The 18,889-nt window shown below is 41.2% G+C and overlaps 1 protein-coding gene across 2 annotated transcripts in view; it reads right to left on the minus strand.

Annotated features, from left to right (window-relative positions):
- Window positions 1-18,889, minus strand: part of ARHGAP10 (Rho GTPase activating protein 10) — a 292,374-nt gene that overhangs the window by 198,080 nt on the left and 75,405 nt on the right. The window lies entirely within an intron of this gene.

Raw genomic sequence — 18,889 nt, forward strand, 5'->3', positions numbered from 1 at the left:
AAAATATCTAAGCTTAAAATTACATAAATAATAAGTGACTTGGAATAGGAAACGATTCTTAATTTAACCAAAGCCTCCTTAGCAGCGTTTCACTATGTGAGGTTTCTCCCAAAGAGACAGTTCATACTGTAAGGTAGGGAACACTCAACCTACGTGACTGTGCCCACATTCAAGATGCCCAGAGTTTGAACTTTCCACCCCAGGCTCGACCTTGGGTTACACTCACTCGCTCCCACCTGGATAATATGTTACTTGGATGTGAAAGAGGTGAAGCCGCAAAGAGCTGAAGCTGTAAAAGAATGAATTAAGAGTAGCAACTGGCCAGGGGAAAGGGATCATCTTCAAAATATATTCATTTTATCCTCTCTACATTATAGACCATATGACCTACAATAATGGCAAACCAGAAAGTCCTACATACTAAAGAACAGAGCAGGGACAAAGCCCCCCCAGGACATGAATCCTCACCACCCAAATAATATAGAATGCCCAAAGTTCCCCTTGGGAAAGCAGATACAAGAAGTTCTGCCATATGTATTCAAGGTGACCCAGTTTATACATGTCTCACAAATTAACTTAAGGCACATTTTATATGAGTACCTGTGTCACTTCCTAAGCTTCCACATCTGGATCTGGCCCGTTCATGTTCCTGAACAAAGCCACCGTAATAAACTTTCCGTGGAGGATGGAACACTCCAAAAAGAAGTCAGCCTGGCCTTACATGGTGGGACCACAGAGGCCAATAACTGCTCAAGTTCACAGAAGGCAGAAACAGAATCAAAATCATGTAAGTCTGAGCCCAAGCTTAACCACCATGCACTCCTGCAATAAAAGTAACAAACAGACGACTTCCCCACTCCAAGTAGCCATCTAAGTAAACTGCATATTTCACAAAACAAGTACTTGCCGAGCATCCAATATCAGGTCATGGGGACAAACACAAGCAAAACAGACACAGACCCCTGCCCTGGTGGAAATTACTGTTTAGTGGGAAAAACGTATGCTGGATACACAGACACCTAAGGAAAAAAACGTATAATTGCAAATTCTAGTAATTCCTTCCCATGGGGAAAAGAAGGGGTGTGGTGAGGAATTGAGAAGAGGCATGAAGAGAAATGTGCTCAGGGAGAACTTCACCAAAGTTGTGACATTTAAGCTAAGACCTGAAAAATGAGAAGGAATCCATGGTGCAAAGAGCAAGGGAAACTGTTTCCAGGAGAGGATAGGATGAAGGTGAAAAGGAGTTTAAACATTACAGGAAACGTCAAAAGGCCAGGATGGCTGCAGCATGAGGAACAATGAAGTGAATGCAGAGCTAAGTGACAACAGGGGACCAGAGCACACTGGGCCTTGTGGGCCCTGGGAAAGGGTTAGCATTTTATTTGGGGTACAAGGAAAGCCATTAAAGGGTTTTTAAGCAATGAATGGACACGATGATAATTAGATCTTTTAAAAAGATCAGAGGTAAGAAAACTGGAAGAAGAAAGGCTCATCATGAGGTTTCTAGAGTGGTACATGAAGATATGGATCGTGTCTCAGACAAAGGCAGTGACAACAGAAACAAAGAGAAGTAGACAGATTTGAGAGATGCTGGCAGATGGAATCAAAGTCATGGGTGATGGAACAAATGGAGAAAAGGACAGAGATTTCCAGAATCACTTCCAGATTTCTGGCATGAACAAGTGGATAGATAAGAATACTATTTGTTGAAACAAGAAATTCTGAAGGAAAAGCAGCTAGCATCGTGCACTAAGGGCTCAAGTTAAATCTGAGTTGCTGAGAGACCCAAGATCTTAGTAAAACAGGTTGCCAGAAACACTAGGTACACAGCCTAGAAATCTAGATCAGAGCGAGAAATGTCACAGTCACCAGTAAGCAGATGGGGTTTGAAGTCATGAAAGCAGATAGGTAGAATGTGGTAAAAGAAAGAAAATGTCCCAGACCAAGCACCTACATCAGAAAATGGAAGATCAGGAGGAAAAGATGGCAGTGGGACAGGGGAGAAGCTCCCAGGGTGCTGGCTGAAGGAAGAAAGGGGTTGGCTACGTGCACTGCAGAGACGTTAAAGGAGGAATGAGACCTGCGCAACATCCACAGAAAGGTGAAGGAAAGAGCCGGGCTGGAGTCAATCTATGAATGAAAGGTGAGAATATTTGGGGACACAAGCCTTCTTCAGAAGGATGACCACAAAGGGCAGCACACAGAGAGGATGACTGCAGTAAAGTGAAGGCATGTTTCTTTTTTTTTTTTTTTTAAGATGGAACATTGGCACATCTACATGCCCACGTGAGGGACGCAGAAAAGATGGCTCCAAGTCTCTAATGTGGAAAGAGATGGGATGTTGGCCACCTATGGAGGGTTAGCCTGCCACAGTAGCAAGGCTCCTTCCCTCCTTGTAATAGGAAGGGAAGGAGAAAATAAGTGCCAATACCAATGGATTTTCAGACTTTGTGAAAAAAAACTGAGGGAGTTGCTACCAGATGGTTATTTTTTCCAGGAAGCGAAAGACAAGGTCACTTACAGAAAGTCTGGGCATGGGAAGAGGTGTGAATAGAGAGGAGAATGAATCAAAGAATCATTACAGACAGAGGGTGGAGCACTTCCTAGAGAAATAGGAACATTCCTGGGCAGGGCTGAAGGCCCTTGGAGACAGGTGAGCAGGAGTTTATGAAGACACTTCCCTGCCTTGCTGTGGGATTTTCTCCAGCAAAGAAGGGAGAAGGTGGGCAGCTGGGTTCATCATGGGTGAGAGTGTTTCCAAGAGATGTAAACACATCAGCACAACATGACGTGGTATGTGAAGTGCTGACAAGCTGCACGGAACTATTGGGGAACAGAGCGGGGAGCCCCCTGGGAAGAGAAGACTTCCTAAGATCACACAGAGCTGAGCTTCACACAGTGGGAAGTTCTCTGGGCAAAGCATAAGAGTGAAACAAAGGCTCTCCACGTAGAGAGGAGAAAACAGCAATTTTAGGGCATGGACTACAGACAGTTCAGTGTCCCTAAAGGAGATGAAGACATCAGAGAGGATCATGAAAGGAGGCTAGAAATATCAGCTGATCTCTATTAGCCATCAGAATGGGACCTGGGAAATGCTAAAAAATGCTAGAAGTATGCATCAATAATACGGACATATGAAAGCCTTTTATTTTTTTTTGTTTTTTTGTTTTTTTTTTTTTTTTTTTGAGACAGAGTCTCGCTTTGTTGTCCAGGCTAGAGTGAGTGCCGTGGCGTCAGCCTAGCTCACAGCAACCTCAAACTCCTGGGCTTGAGTGATCCTTCTGCCTCAGCCTCCCGAGTAGCTGGGACTACAGGCATGCGCCACCATGCCCGGCTAATTTTTTATATATATATCAGTTGGCCAATTAATTTCTTTCTATTTATAGTAGAGACGGGGTCTCGCTCTTGCTCAGGCTGGTTTTGAACTCCTGACCTTGAGCAATCCGCCCGCCTCGGCCTCCCAAGAGCTAGGATTACAGGCGTGAGCCACAGCGCCCGGCCTAGCCACAGCGCCCGGCCTTGAAAGCCTTTTAAAGTAAGAACTCCAATACTCCACCCTCTGCAGTGAACATGTCCTTCACAAAAAGGACCAGGCCACAAAGATCATACAAGAACAATTTTAGGTCATGATATTTGTACTCTATTTGGAGAATTTGATGAAGTATCCATCTGACCTCCAAGGGTCAACACCAGTGTAGGAAAGGAACATAAGGGGTTCTGTCTTACTGTCTATAGGTCAATAAGTAAATTTCCAAAACAAGGAAAGACGCAGTTGCGACAGATAATGCTGAATCAAACTCTTTGATTTGAAAAGTTTTTTAATAAAACTACTTTCAAAAGCTTAAAATTCATTACAAGTTTTCTTCTTTAGGAAACTCCAATTTTGTGACTTCTGAACCCAACTTAAAAAATTCTATTTAAGAACAAAAGAATCAAGCAGCCACTAAACGTTTCAATAAGGCAATATTGGCTGGGCAAAAAGAATTGTTTTTTTCCTTTTCTCAAAATAGATTGGAGACTCCATGGAATCTCTCAGTTCCTTTTATAATTTCACAGAAATATTATACAATATTTGTTAGTTGTAAATGTTACTGATGTTTTCTAATGCCAAAACATGATTCTTCTTCCCCAGAGACAAATGAATACCAAAGCTATAACTGTCCCTAAAACTCTGAAAGCAATTTATGGTGATGACAGTTTCTCTGTATCACAGAGACAGCTTAAGTAATAATATTGAGAAAGCTTTCAAACATTAACATATTAGAAATCAGATAAGAAGGAGAACAAATATAGAATGTGATTTTATAACAACACATATAAAATTACATAATCATATTTGTTCCCACAAAATACTTGAACTAGTTAAGAAGTCACAAAATACCTTTGCCAATAATCCTTGGAAAGGATTTCGGATAGTCTTGCTTAGAAACAAAAGGCAGCTACATGAACATAAAATATGTCAATTAATTAGTTGTTCTCTCCTTACAGCAGGAGTCGGCCAACTTTTCCCATAAAAGGCCAGATTGCCTGGATTATTAATTAAATATTAATTATTAATCAATGGTAATTAATGGTATTTATCATTAATTCAGGCTTTGCAGCCAGGTAGCCTCAGTTGCAACTACTCAACTTTGTCACTATAACACAAATGCAGCCATAAACAGCATATGAACAAATGGCTGCAGGTGTGTTGCAACAAAACTTTATTTACAAAAACAAGAGGCAAGGTAGACTTGGCCCATGGCCTGGAGTTTGCCAAACCCTGCCTAAGAGAATCATCTTGAGTATCAAGGCATAAAATGGTCTATTTTTTTTTAAATATACATTTACCTCATTTGCCAATGACCAGAAGTCGGGAGGGAAGGTGGAATGTTGGCTAAGAGAATCACAGTCCAAGTGGCTCTCAAGCTAAAAAGAGGGACTCAAAAGTGGTGCCATAGGATTTACCTGGGATAAGCAATCTACAGGATGCTGAAAGGCAACTGCTCAGGCATAGATGCTGTCTTAAGAATAGTTTATGTAAATTTGATAATGGGCTTAAAGCCCCTAAAAATTGTAGTTAACTGAAAGTTCATCATGAGTCAAAGGAGCCAGAAATTGAGCCATGAGATAAGGAACACATACACAGGTCACACAGATTGCTCAGACCAGGTAAACACTCAACTGCATCCCTTCAGATCAGAACTTATCTCAATAGCAAGGTCACCACATTTTAAGAGAGACATTTCTTACCTGGGTAAAGCAGGAATGTGACCAGAATGCTAAACAAGGCTTAGGAAGAAAGGATTAAAAAAAAAATACACAGAGGTGTTTAATGGGAATGGGGAGGAAAAGAAGATTTAGTGGGACAGTTAAAACGTCTTTAAATATTTAAATGGGTGCTGCATTAGAGAAGAAAAAAATATCATTCTGATTTGCTTAAAGACAGCAAAGCCAGGTTTAATGGGTAGAAGCTGTAGAGAGGTAGTTTGGGGTTTGCTATCAACAGGAACTCATAAGAACTATAATGGAACAGGCTGCCTGGTGAGGTAGCCACCTCCAGCTCCTTCCTCATAAACAAGCAGAGCCTAGATGACCAACGTCCAGGAAAACTCTATCGCACACTCCTGCACTGGGAGAACGCTGGCCTAGGAGACCTCTGAGGTCCTGGATCTATCGCTATGACTCTGGGATTCTAAACGAGCTGGAAGAAGCAGAAGTACAAAAAGTACAAACTACATCTCCATGTTGCCTCACCATGCTACAATGGAAAACTACAGAAGCCATGAGAGCATCACAATTCAAAGTAAAAGAACAAGATTATTATGTAACAGTGTGGGGGATAAGAATGCTTCCCACAACTTATTCAAGTCTGAAATCCCTTTTCATTAGACATGTGGATGTAAGGATCTTAAATGTCTAAAAAGGAAAGTTAGGATGTTATCTCAATCTACCTCTACAGTTTGAGCTAGAGCTAAGAAATCTGTTAAAAGTAACAATCGACCAGCACAGAATCAGACTCTTTTCTGAGTAGGAACCACTACAGCAACTTTAAATTTACCCCACCTTGGAGATTAAAGGCTAAGTTCTGATGGCCTAAGCTAGGACTTACGGCTAGAAATCCATACTCAGTAAAAAGGCAACAAAAGCATAACTACATCCTATGATATCTTTAACAATTTTTTCAAGTCTCAGTCTAGGCAAAACAGTGAATAAGTGAGTATTAGTAATAAATCATGTCCTTCTAACTTTACTCAGCACTAACAAGGATAGACTGAGTATAATGAATCAGAAGGAATGATGTCTGTTCTCCACAGCCCTCATTATTTTAAGCCTGGATTCCAAGTGGTTTTGACCCCAGAGGAATGCATAATTGGAAAGCACAGAACAAGTCCCACTAGTTTCTCCCATGACCTTCCAGATACTTCCCATTTCATTAGACTGAAGGGAAAACTCTATGTTGCAATTCCAACGTCAAGAATAGCAGCAAAGAAACCACTCAAAGACACAATCCTTATTTTTTCCTTGAAGCAGAACCTTGAGAAAGGGTGTCAAGGAATTATCTCATATATATTAATATATATGAACATAACGAGTATTTTTCTCAAAATGGTCCCTCAGAAAAAAAAGGATTTGCCTTATATGAGAATTCTTACAGTCTTCTCAAGGAGTGCACTTTCCATTTTTTTTTAATCAAAAGATAACTGTTTGAGGAATCTTAGCCTCAAACAGTTCCAATGACATCTAGTTGCAGATACTCAAAGATCACGAACAGGCCGGGCGCTGTGGCTCACGCCTGTAATCCTAGCTCTTGGGAGGCCGAGGCGGGCGGATTGCTCAAGGTCAGGAGTTCAAAACCAGCCTGAGCAAGAGCGAGACCCCGTCTCTACTATAAATAGAAAGAAATTAATTGGCCAACTGATATATATATAAAAAATTAGCCGGGCATGGTGGCGCATGCCTGTAGTCCCAGCTACTCGGGAGGCTGAGGCAGAAGGATCACTCAAGCCCAGGAGTTTGAGGTTGCTGTGAGCTAGGCTGACGCCACGGCACTCACTCTAGCCTGGACAACAAAGTGAGACTCTGTCTCAAAAAAAAAAAAAAAAAAAAAAAAAAGATCACGAACAGGACTGAGTTACAAAAACAAGAGGAAGCTAGGAAGTATGAGAGATTTAGTTACCATTCTGAGGCTGAGCTCAAAATTTTGTCTTCAGTATTTTTCTAAAGATCACTTTAAAAGGAATAAAGTCAGTGTTTAAATTAAGAAAAATATAAAAACATATCTCAGGGATAAGTATTTAAAACAGAATGTCCAAATGGACTGCTAAAAGGTACTTGTGGCTTAAGATACAATTTCCAACGAAAGCAATAGAAAGATTTTAAAAGGTGCTATTATATATACCAAAGAACTCAGACAGACGTGGCCACCCATGCTCTGAAAAGCTGTGCCAAAAACTTCATAATATGGCTGTGATGAACATACTAATATCAAAGGTGTCAAGAGTTGGGATAACTTTTTCATGAAATAAGTGGGGAAAAATATTCCTAAAGTATATGCTGATGTTGTATATTATTTAATTTTAGAATATGGACATGTATTTAATCAACTACACAATGAAAGTAAACATCTGATTATCTAGCAAATATATCAATACATACACATACCTAAAAGCATACACATTCAAGTTGTCTTAAAAAAATGACATTGTGTTTAATTTTCTCCTGGGAAAATGATGTTATCTTACAATCAGACACATATATTACAGGTAGTGGGTATCTGTCCTTCGGGGCTACCCAGCACTCGAAATCCCTTCCTCAGTTTGAGGAATTCTCCTACCTAATGAGGCAGAGCCCACCTCCCACTGTAAAAGCCCAAAATGATAGACACCGGCTTTCCCAGCCATCTTGCAGGGAGGTAATGGCACATGGCCAGAATTCCATTAATCAGACCCTCCCACCGGAGACTCTGATTTGGAAACTAGTACTTTAAAAGAACCAGGAAAACAGAGATTCTGGTGAGGTGGCAGTAACCACTCCTATATATCCAGAGGCAGCAGTTCTACCAATAGCCACCAGGGGCAGTGGTGTCGCTGGTACAAACTACGGTGTCCACAACCAATGGCAAATAGCAGCATCTTCAGCCAGATCTGTAGTGCAGCCTGGGCATCATTCCTGGCTCCCAAAAGTCTTTTAAAGATATTGCAAGACATCTAATATTCTTTAATAAATTCCCTTTTTGTACAGAATAGCTAGTGCTTGCAAGTGAGACCCCAGACTGATACAGCCTTAATATGTTTTAAAATTTCAGAACCACATAAACAATCTTGTCGAAATACTTTCAGCACTACCCTTCTCAGCATGCCTACACAAGATTTTCCCCCGATTAACGCAACTTACTATCAATTACCTTACTCTCCCCTCCACACTCACCCTCTGCTACCTTTCTCCATCTAACCAGTCTCTCCCCCTGTACAACACCTTCCACCATCAATCTAGGCTCAAGTTTTAATAGAAAGATTAAAATGGCCAATAAAGTCCTCCCACTTTTTTTAATAGCTGAAAGAACAGAGAGACAAAAGACTCTGATGTTGACCAAAAAAAAAAAAAAAAAAAAAAAAAGGAAAATGTTTCAAAATCAATTTTGCTAAAAGAGCCCTGCAGCAAGGAAAAATGGGAGGCCAACATGTTCTCATTTGGGCTCTGCCTTAACTAGCTCTATTTTTAGACCACAGAAAAAACAATTTCCTTTTGTTACCTGAATATTCTCAGCTACAAAGATGGAATAATACTTGATCCCTGCCTACTTAACACAAGCAAAAAATGGGATATCACACTTGCAGCCATTTTTAACTTCCAAACAAATCCCTATGTGATATTTTAAGCACAGTTCAAGCTAATCTAATCCTCCTGGTAGAAAATATAATGTGAAATCTAAATTAAATTTTATGGGGGTAATAGCTCTAAATCACGAGCTAAGAACTAGCAAGATTTTAATGAACCTATACACAAAGCTCTAACTGAGACATAGGTGCAGAGGTGGTATAAATTAACTCTACCAGGTTTGAACTTGAAAATTAGGAGCCAATTAATACGAAATGGTTCCTTGAATGCCCAATTCTTTCAGACCATAGCAGTCTCACTTAATAGCCTAGGAACCATTATTTGTAAAATATGTATTTCAAATTCGCTAGTTCAATTATCACACTTTTTTCATTCAGAAAAGCCAAGAAAAAAGTCCAAAGTAAGAATTTTTAGCAACTTTCAATCCTGAATAGCTAGAATCATAATAAAACAAGGGCTTGTAGAGCTGAAGTTCTGACAACTTTTAGTCTCCAACTTAATGCCCTGAATATCTGCCTATGGCCTGGCTCTCACAAAAAAAGTTAGGTTAATACATCACCAAAGTTTAAGATTCCCTTAATATCTTCTATGAACAAATATCTTCAGGTTTGTTTGCCGCCCACCTGCAAAAGTTAGCATTGAAAGAATAAAGTGACAATTTTACTCAGATTATTTAAATCAGGCTAGGCAGGGTAGCTCACACCTGTAATCCCAGTGCTTTGGGAAGCCAAAGTGGGAGGATCATTGCTTAAGCCCAGGAGCGCGAGGTTGCAGTGAGCTGTGATCACACCACTACACTCCAACCTGGGTGACAGAGAAAGACCCTGTCTCTAAAAAATAAATACATAAAATTTAAAAAGAAAAAGAAAGAGAAATCAAACAACTCTACCAGTAAAAATTTGTTTTTAATTCTGCTTAGGAAAAAAATGGAAATCTTAAAACTATTGCGTAAAGAATAAGTTAGCCTAATAAGGATAAGCAGATATTTAACCTTGATTTTTTTTCCCTCTATGCATATGGGACAATAAGGACTTAGCTTCTATTTTGTTAAACAAAATAAATACTTGGGCAGAACATCATGAGAGGGAATAAAAATGCAACAGAAGTATCATGAGACAGAATTTGAAATGTTGTCGTTTAGTTTTAATTAAGAGAAAATTTTAGTTTCTGGAATGAATGGTATTACTCAGCTAGAAGTACAGCCTCGTGCAATAAGGTAATAAACCGTTGAAACAAGAAAATAAGAGAAAGAGCAAGAGGGAGGGGAGAAAGAAATGTTCAGAAAAGAATGACTTTAATCAATGACAAAAAGACTCAATTTCCAGCCTTCCTGTGTTGCACAGCCTACTGGAGTGGCTAAGAGAATAGAGGGGGGCCATGAGGCTGAAAGACTCTTGATAACTAAGTCTCTACTAGGTAGCCACCAGCTGAGCACCGCACCTTAGACAAGGGCCTAATTACTCACTGCATCCTCAGGTGCTAGAACACTGCTAGCTCATAGTAGGCATTAAAAAATATTTGTCTTATAAATCAATGGGGATTCTCCTATAAATTTAGATAATTTAAAGAATAGCATTTCTATACAAGTGCAACATTTCCTGCTTATGGAGAGAACAATAACTGATGAGTGACAAAGCTAAGTACCTGGTACACATTATCTCTTATTCAAAACAGTGTATTTTAATGTTAGTCTGGGGCCTCTAAGAAGCAGACACCAAGACAGGTGTCTAGATGTCTAACAAGTCACTGGAAATGCAAGTGATTTATTAAGGGAAACACCTGAGAGAAAAGGAGGAGGGATCCAGGGCGGCTGAAGAAGATCTATCAGACAGGGATGCAGGTCTGACCCCAGGGAAGGGGACAAGGAAGGCAGGCAAGCCAGGCAGATATGTTAGGCTGCTGTGCAGTTGTAGGGAAAGTTCAGCAAGCCTGCCCATCAGAAGACTCAGTGTCTCCCAAGAATGAGTCTGCTTTAGTGTCCCTGCTACGCTCAGTCCCTGGTGAGGGGCAGTGCTATGGTTTAAATGTTTGTCCCCCTCCAAAACTCATATTGAAACTTAACCCCCAATGTGGCACTTGTGAGTGGTGGGGCCTTAAAAGGTGACTGGATCATAAGGGCTCTGCACTCCTAAATGGATTCATCCATTTGGTAATTGATTAATGAATTATCACAGGAGTTGGACTGACGGCTTTCTAAGAAGAAGAAGAGAGACTTGAGCTAGCACACTCAGCTCCCTCACCAGGTGATGCTCTGTGCCACCTCAGTGCTCTGCAAAGTCCCCACCAGCAAGAAGGCTCTCACCAGGCTGGGTGCGGTGGCTCACACCTGTAATCTAGCACTCTGGGAGTCCAAGGAGGGTGGATCACTCAAGGCCAGGAGTTCAAAACCAGCCTGAGCAAGAGCGAGACCCCCGTCTCTACTAAATATAGAAAGAAATTAATTGGCCAACTAAAAATATATAGAAAAAATTAGCTGGGCATGGTGGGGCATGACTGTAGTCCCAGCTACTTGGGAGGCTGAGGCAACAGGATTGCTTGAGCCCAGGAGTTTGAGGTTGCTGTGAGCTAGAGGCTGACGCCACAGCACTCACTCTAGCCTGGGCAACAAAGTGAGACTCTGTCTCAGGAAAAAAAAAAAAAAAGAAGGCTCTCACCAGATGCACCCTCTCACCCTTGGACTTTTCAGCCTCTATAACCATAAGAAATGAATTCCTTTTCTTTACAAATTTCCCAGTGTCAGTTATCCTGTTATAAGCAACAGAAAATGGATGAAGACAGGCAGAATGGGAGAAGCATGGCCTTCACACTGGTGTGAGGAAGCAGCTGGGCAATCACGCTCCTCTCTGCATCTGAGAGGTGTCTCGTGGCTGCAGCAGCTTCCACAGTCCACATTTTCCCAATAACTACCGAGGCCACTGGTATTCTCTTGGACCTCTAACAATCCTCCACCGCCAACTCAGTACTGTATTTTCATTGACTGTGACATGCCACCCTCTCAAAAACACTCCATTATTTTACATACATACTACCAAGAAAAAAGTGCTAATTGAGTCTTGATGTAATAGCTTCTAATGCAATACCTCCACATTTATTGAAAAAGCTCTTTGAGAGTTTTCATCATGTATCTCTCTTGTGCATACATAAAAAACAAAACAAGCAAACTACATTTGTTAAGACATTTTGAAAACTTCGTCAGAGTCCAACTCTTCTGAATTGCTTTTCATCTCTGTCACCAATATCTAGTTTTCCCCATGCATGTTTTTCCTCTGTGCCACCAAGAATACTGGAAATGTGTTATTTCTTTAGGGGGTAACTCCACTACTGTATCCAGGAGTTTCTTCCAAGATGATGGCATCCACTCTTCAGATACTGCTACCCACCCTTCCTTGACCTGACCAGAAGGTCTCAATGCAAGGTTTTCGAACAGCCACCAAGATTTTTACTCCTTCCTTAAGAGGTCCTTACATGGTTTGTTGACTGAAATATTGAGGGGCTGCAGCTGTCCAAACAGGCCAGGAGAAATAACCACCAAATTCACGTCTCTTCATGACTGCTGCCTTGTGCACAGCAACTAGAAGATACATATCCATTTCACTCATGTTCAAAGGTGGAGGGGAAAATATTAAGTATTACAAAGAGATAAAGGCAAAGTATAATAATGTCTATACAGGATACCCGAAAATAAGAGAAAGATTCCATTTTCATCTCTGTCACCAACTTAGTGATGTAGGATCAAGTCACTCCATCTCAACGAGCTCCAATTTCCTCATTTTTCTTTTGAAATGAAGTGGTCAAATATAAGTGTCCTGAAGTTCTCTCTCAGTTCTTTGTTTTAAGAGCCAAGGTTATATACCATTGAGTATTTCACATCAGGATCTAAAGAATGATCTTAGGTACCCCTGGCTCATCCTAAAATATTTTCCTTGTGAAAATAGTAGATTGTGAAATAGTAGATTCGGCCAAACAAATTGCCAATAATGAAATCACTTCTCTGGATCAGAATTCAATGAATGGGCCTGTTACATTCTAGTGTTCCTTGTTACGTGTTTGGATGGGTGGGGGAGGGAGAAGAGCCCCGAGCCAGCCCATTCCTCAGAAGTAAAGAATAGGCCCCAAGGGTGGAAATACAGGAAATACCAGTTTCAATGGGGAAGTAGAATCTGATGATGTAGAGGCTGAGAGGCCACAGATGACAGTGACTCAGCCACATGGAGGACACTGAGTCACGGGGCGAGGCCTCCCAGGGAGAGGGGTCCAGGAAGGAGTCCCAGCCTCCTCCCCAAGACAATCCTCACTCACTTTATAACTTTGATTTGAGTTAGTCCCGACTGTAATCTCTACAGGATTGTGGGTCAGTAAAAATGAACCTCTCCAAAGGTACATTCCTAAAACACAGGTTTTACAATGACTGAATTATAATGGGTTTATAGAAAAAAAGAAGATGAATTATAGGAAAAGGCAATGTTGTCAAATTGTAAAGGTCAGTTCCAATGAGGAAAAGTCTTCATAGAATTAGGTCACTGACAACTTTTAAACCAAATTGAGAAATATTTTCGTCAACAAGTTCAACATGGATTTTCCCCCCATTCTGCATGTGCCTGCCAACAGAAATCCACATAAAAATGTCCCTTTACCTGTAAAAGAACATATGAAAACAGGTTTGATATGCCACATCAAGAAGATAAAAGTAAAGGCTTCATCTTTCCAATACCATCTAATGCCTTAGGGACTTGTCATACAGGAACTCACAACTCACAAGCAATATTAAGCACAAATTAAGTAACACTAAAATTCCTAACAGCAGAAACCGGTTCCATTAAAATAAACTAAACATAATCTCAAATGCTATGGAAATGACAGGTGAAAGCTTAGGCTTTCAAAGACTATTTTAGCCTTCTGGTATACACAAAGTCATCAAAAAACAATTTACAGTGTATCCAACTTTCAGACAGATCTACCTCTAAGGCAATGATTACCAAGCGAGATTTCAATAGCACCTCAGGCCAGTGGTTCTGATTTTAGCACACTTCACAATCACCCAGAGAGTTTATTAAAATACAGACTGACGGAACCCACCCCAGAGGTTATGATTCAGTAGCTCTGACGTGAGACCTGAGAATCTGCGTTTCTAGCATGTTCCCAGGTGATGCTGGTGCTGCTGGACCAGGGACCTTCGAGAACAACTGCCCTATGGCACACTAAAGAAAGAGTATCAGGAAATTTTCTCCCAGAAGGCAAAATAGATTTAATTCATTTTAGCCGATATATATTGGGTGAGTAATACTGTGAAACACTTTTGGGAAAAAAAAATAATAGCGTGGAACAAAAATCAGTGTCAAAAATTCAAAAGGTCACAGAGGAGATTCGAGACAATGAAAGAATGATGAGAAAGGAGGGAAGCAAAGCCGGCACTCGGTCTCTCCTGTAGCCATCTGAACTATGGACAAAAAGGCTTCAGCGCTTAGAAGCTCACAGCCTTCTCTATGGGGGGGACAAAAGCTCTGGGGGCGCCACCCGGCAAGTGTTCCCTGGCACAGTGTTTACACAAGGGTGACATCTGTGGTAGAGGAAAACACCATGAAAAAAAGAGAGAAAAGGGTCTCAACAGCCTAAAGAGACAGTGTAAGCAAAGGGCCACCTTGCCAAATGGGGAACGAGAGGCAGCTGGTGGAAAAGCCACCCACTCACATCTGCTTGGCGGCAGGCACCTTTGGGGCACCATCTGGCAAGCTCCGCCTTGTCTCTCCTGCCCCACCCGCCTTCCCTGCAGCTTTCCTGAACCTCTGGACCCTGGTTTGCCAGAATCCTCAGAGACCGAGCAATCCTTTTTAGGTTAGGAACAAAATCTAAACGATCTGATATAAAAGGACGCACACAGAGAGAAGTAAATACAATATGAAGGGCTTTTAAAAGAACATCATAAACACGACAGCACTATTTTAAAAGTCCTCAGATTCCTGGACAGCTGCCAACCTCAGATAAGTACAACATGTCCTGCCATGCCAGAGAACATCTCCGGAATTCTGGCAGCGACACGCCACAGAGCACGCTTTCCTCGGAGAGCACACAACGCACAAGTGAGCGCCACAATCCTGGCCACTAACTGTACCCTAGCCCGTGCCCTCATCTGAGCTATTTACTTTCACACTTAAGGGTGTCAACATTATCAGTAAAAACGACTCACTTGAAAACACTGTTCTGAAAAAGACAATATTGACTTTTGAAAGGGCTCAGCACATCCATTCACAGAAATTGGACTTGGGTGTGTGGAGGGAAACACTGACTTCTTTTCTCAGACTGGCGATTTTTCTACTTCCCCCTCTAAGAATTCGTTTTAATGGCAACAGAGCTGGATGCTGGGCTGGGGGAGGGGGAAGGAATATGCAAACATATCCTTCCCTCTTTTCTAAATTCAACCCTTTTTCCCCTGAAAGAGGAAACCAGAGCTTCAATTCATCTGGGCTAACTCTGATCCTTCAACTCCGCTCAGAAATCACCTCTCCAAGATGCCTTCTCTAAATTCCTCAATCCCTTTATTACCACAAAGCATGCTGCAATTACAGGCTTTTGGCCATCTCCTCTACCAGGCAGCTAACTACTCAAGGGTAGGAACTATGTCTTTATAACATCTAACACAGTGCTTGGCATGCAGGAGGCACAAGGTATGTGTTCAACTAAGTAGAGCCTATGTAGGTATACGGATTAGGCACATGAACATATATACCTGGTGGCTCACACAACCAACAAGGAAGAACTTATTCCAGATTGCTTAGCTTCCACCAGACAGACGACTTTATCCCCTAAAGCCCAAAGTCCTATTTATTTAAGCTATGGAAAGCTTTTTTAAATATTTGGCATTGGTCTTTGCCTTCTGAAACATAGATATATATAAACATTTTAATGACTCAGTCTTAATTACAAATATCCAATTATGATGCTGCACCATTATTTAGCATTTTTTGAAGTCCTGAATTAAATTGCCTTTCAAGAGTAAGCGATCGCTAAGACTGTTTAAATCTTTGTAACCAATTTTAGAATATTTCTACCTCTATTTTGGAGCTGTCATTTTGCATTCCTTTTTTAGTCTGTGGCTTTTAACATCCTACTGGTTTGTAATAATTTTAAATAAAACAAGAGTTTTTTAAAGGTTCTCAGAAGGCAGTGGCATGCATTTTAGCTGCTTAAAGACCTTATCTCCTTGTGACTGTGTTCAGGAGGTATGAACCTGTTAAACTACATAAAGGCCCTCCAGCGGTGTCTCCACTCCTACAAACTCCCAGCTCAAATACTATTTCTTCCATAAAGTCTTTCCTGACAGCCACAGACTCAGCACTCCCCACTCCACGTTAGCTACGCTCTACACATTTGTTATCACACGCAGCATATTATAATCAACCCTTTACCAGGTATCCTCCAGGACCACACTGGAAATTTCTTGAGATAAATACAGAGGTATTTATGGATGAAATGATATGATACTGGGCCTTCTGTCAAAATAATGGTGGGGAGCAGTGAGGGGCACAGGAGAAGCAAGATTGTTTGCAAAGCTGAGTGTTGAGTATATGTAGGTTCATTATATTTTTCTCTTGACTTTTATGCATTTGAAATTTTCCAAACTGAGAAGGAAGGAAGCATTAGGAGGTACCCTGTTAATTTTACGGTTGATTGTCGCTGCTCCCCACTGCCCTCGGCCTTTGGATAGCTTCCTGCTATTCAGCAGGTGCTTTTTGTCCCCACAGATGGGCTGTAACACACAGTGCCACTCCTCTGTGAAGTTCACGGCCTTATATAGACACCATTCTATTCTCGCTTCTGCTCCGCACTGGAAACCTAACCTTGTTACCCTCCTCCTACCTAAGACAGAAACCTCTCAACCTTATCACAGCTGAAGATTCAGTCAGCAGGTCAGCCACCAACAGCTCTGTGAGCCGTGCTATCTATACTACGCAGCCTGGAACTGATCCCACGTTTCCAGGGTTTTGACCTCATCAATTCATCTCAAGGAACCTAAAACAGACATAGAGTATCAAGACAGGCAGTGGTCACACAGTGCTACTGCAGAGCTAAAATCCAGCACCACTCTGCCCAGAACTCTCTTCCTCCAGACACCAGACTGACTCCGCATAGAGTTCTCTGCTGAAAGGGCTTCAGCAAGTCACCACTCCAGATATAACAACACTCCACTCCACTTCTGGCTCTTTATCCATCTTTATTTTGTTCTGTAGCACTAACCACCGCCTGACAATGTATTATATGTTTATTTATACGTCACCACCCCTTCCTATAATTTAACCTCTATGAAAGCAGGGATTTTGCCTCTGTATCCTCATATCCCAAACAGGAAAGAGGGTTAAGAACAGAAAACTGGTACTATTAACATAAACTAAGAACACATACCTCCATCCACACCCATCCACACCCACCTGCACTCACTTCACGTGATGTCACGGCACTATTTTTATCCACCAGCATATTTAGTCTTTCCTAAACAGCTGAAAAATCAGTGAGTACAGGATCACATGGAAATGGCTGAACCTGTCAGCATGTGCCAGAAGAACTTCGTGGGACCACAGTATCCTCACGTGCTCTCTATGGTCATTTACAAAATATACAAATTATCTCAGAATTTAGTGAACAGTGTAAATTATATTAGGGCCTTTAAAGGACATATATCTCTGTCCATTTTCAAATCAAAAATCAGCATCCTCTTCCTACTTCTGCCCTTCCTACAACTCTGCCCTGCAGAAACCACCACCCAGGAGATGACAGTAACGTCTTATGAAGCTGGCTGCAGTGAGGAAGGAAGAAGGGCTCAGGGTGCCTGCTTCTTATCACATACCAGCTCTACTTTTTAAATACCATGTGATCTTGGGCAAGGTAATGTGTCTCAGTTTCCTCATCTGTAAAATGGGGAGTAATAACTACCTCATAGGGTTGACATGAGAATTAAATGACTTAATTTAGGTAAACAGCTTAGAACAGTCCCTGGTATATTGTCCAGCTTAACTATCTTAGCTATCAAGGACCAGTATTATTATTTCTAAGTCTTTCCAAACTATTATAAAAAGGAAGATTGAAAGAAAAGCATAATGATTAATTGGATTCTTGTTTTAAGTCAAGGCCCAGAAGAAATGCATTCCTCCTATGCTTGGTAGAGCTATAGAGCTCTTCCGCACTCATTTTGAGAAGGCACAACCCAGCTTCTTTGCCAAGAGGTCCACCAACCTCAACCTAGCACATTCTCTGGGTAGCCTCTGTTTTCCAGTCTATATCCTGGCACAGAACAGGTACAGGTTAACTATCTTAGCTCTCATGTTCAGTACTCTTATTTCTACCACATTTGAACCCACTCAAAACACTTACACTTTAACATAATTCTAAGTAGTGCTCATCCTCAAGAACATAGGAAAAAAGAGTTTGTAGTTTTTTTAAAAAAAATTTTTTTGAAAAAAAAAAAGTGTCATAAACTAGAAGAAATTCTACTGTAAATCTTTGTTCGATTAAAGAATATCACAAGATGAACACTCAAAGTAGGCATAAAAAAAAAAAAAAGAATATCACAAGGAAGGCAAGCAAATACTATTCAATATCCCCAAAATTCATTGCTGAGCATATGTTAAATAAGATCACCCACTCAAGGCACTCAGCATAACACCGGGTACACAGAGAACACCCATTGAAGGTTAGCTTTTCCTATTCTTGGTATGATTGTGAATGTCAGTGCAAAGAGGGATCTCAGAGATTTCCAATGCCTGAGTTCTCTCCCTCTCCACACAGCCTAGAAATCTACAGGGGTACAAGTCAGGCGCTAACACTGCCCTGCTGTCCCTCTGCATCTACATAAGCTTTTCTGCTTTCATCTCCTTGATACATTATGGTTCTGCAGGAGAGCCTATTTAAATGAAAATGCTCTGCTGTTAACAAAAAGCTAGAACTCACTGATGTAGTCCAGCCCTCCACTGTACGGATGACGAAACAGGACTTTCGTCCAGGGGCCCAGCAACCTGTCCCATATCTGATCAAGGTCAGCACCCTCGTGGAACTAGAAATCAGGGCTCCTAAAACCTCT

Source organism: Microcebus murinus, chromosome 15 (genome assembly GCF_040939455.1).
Source record: "Microcebus murinus isolate Inina chromosome 15, M.murinus_Inina_mat1.0, whole genome shotgun sequence".
In the NCBI taxonomy this organism is placed as follows: Eukaryota; Metazoa; Chordata; class Mammalia; order Primates; family Cheirogaleidae; genus Microcebus; species Microcebus murinus.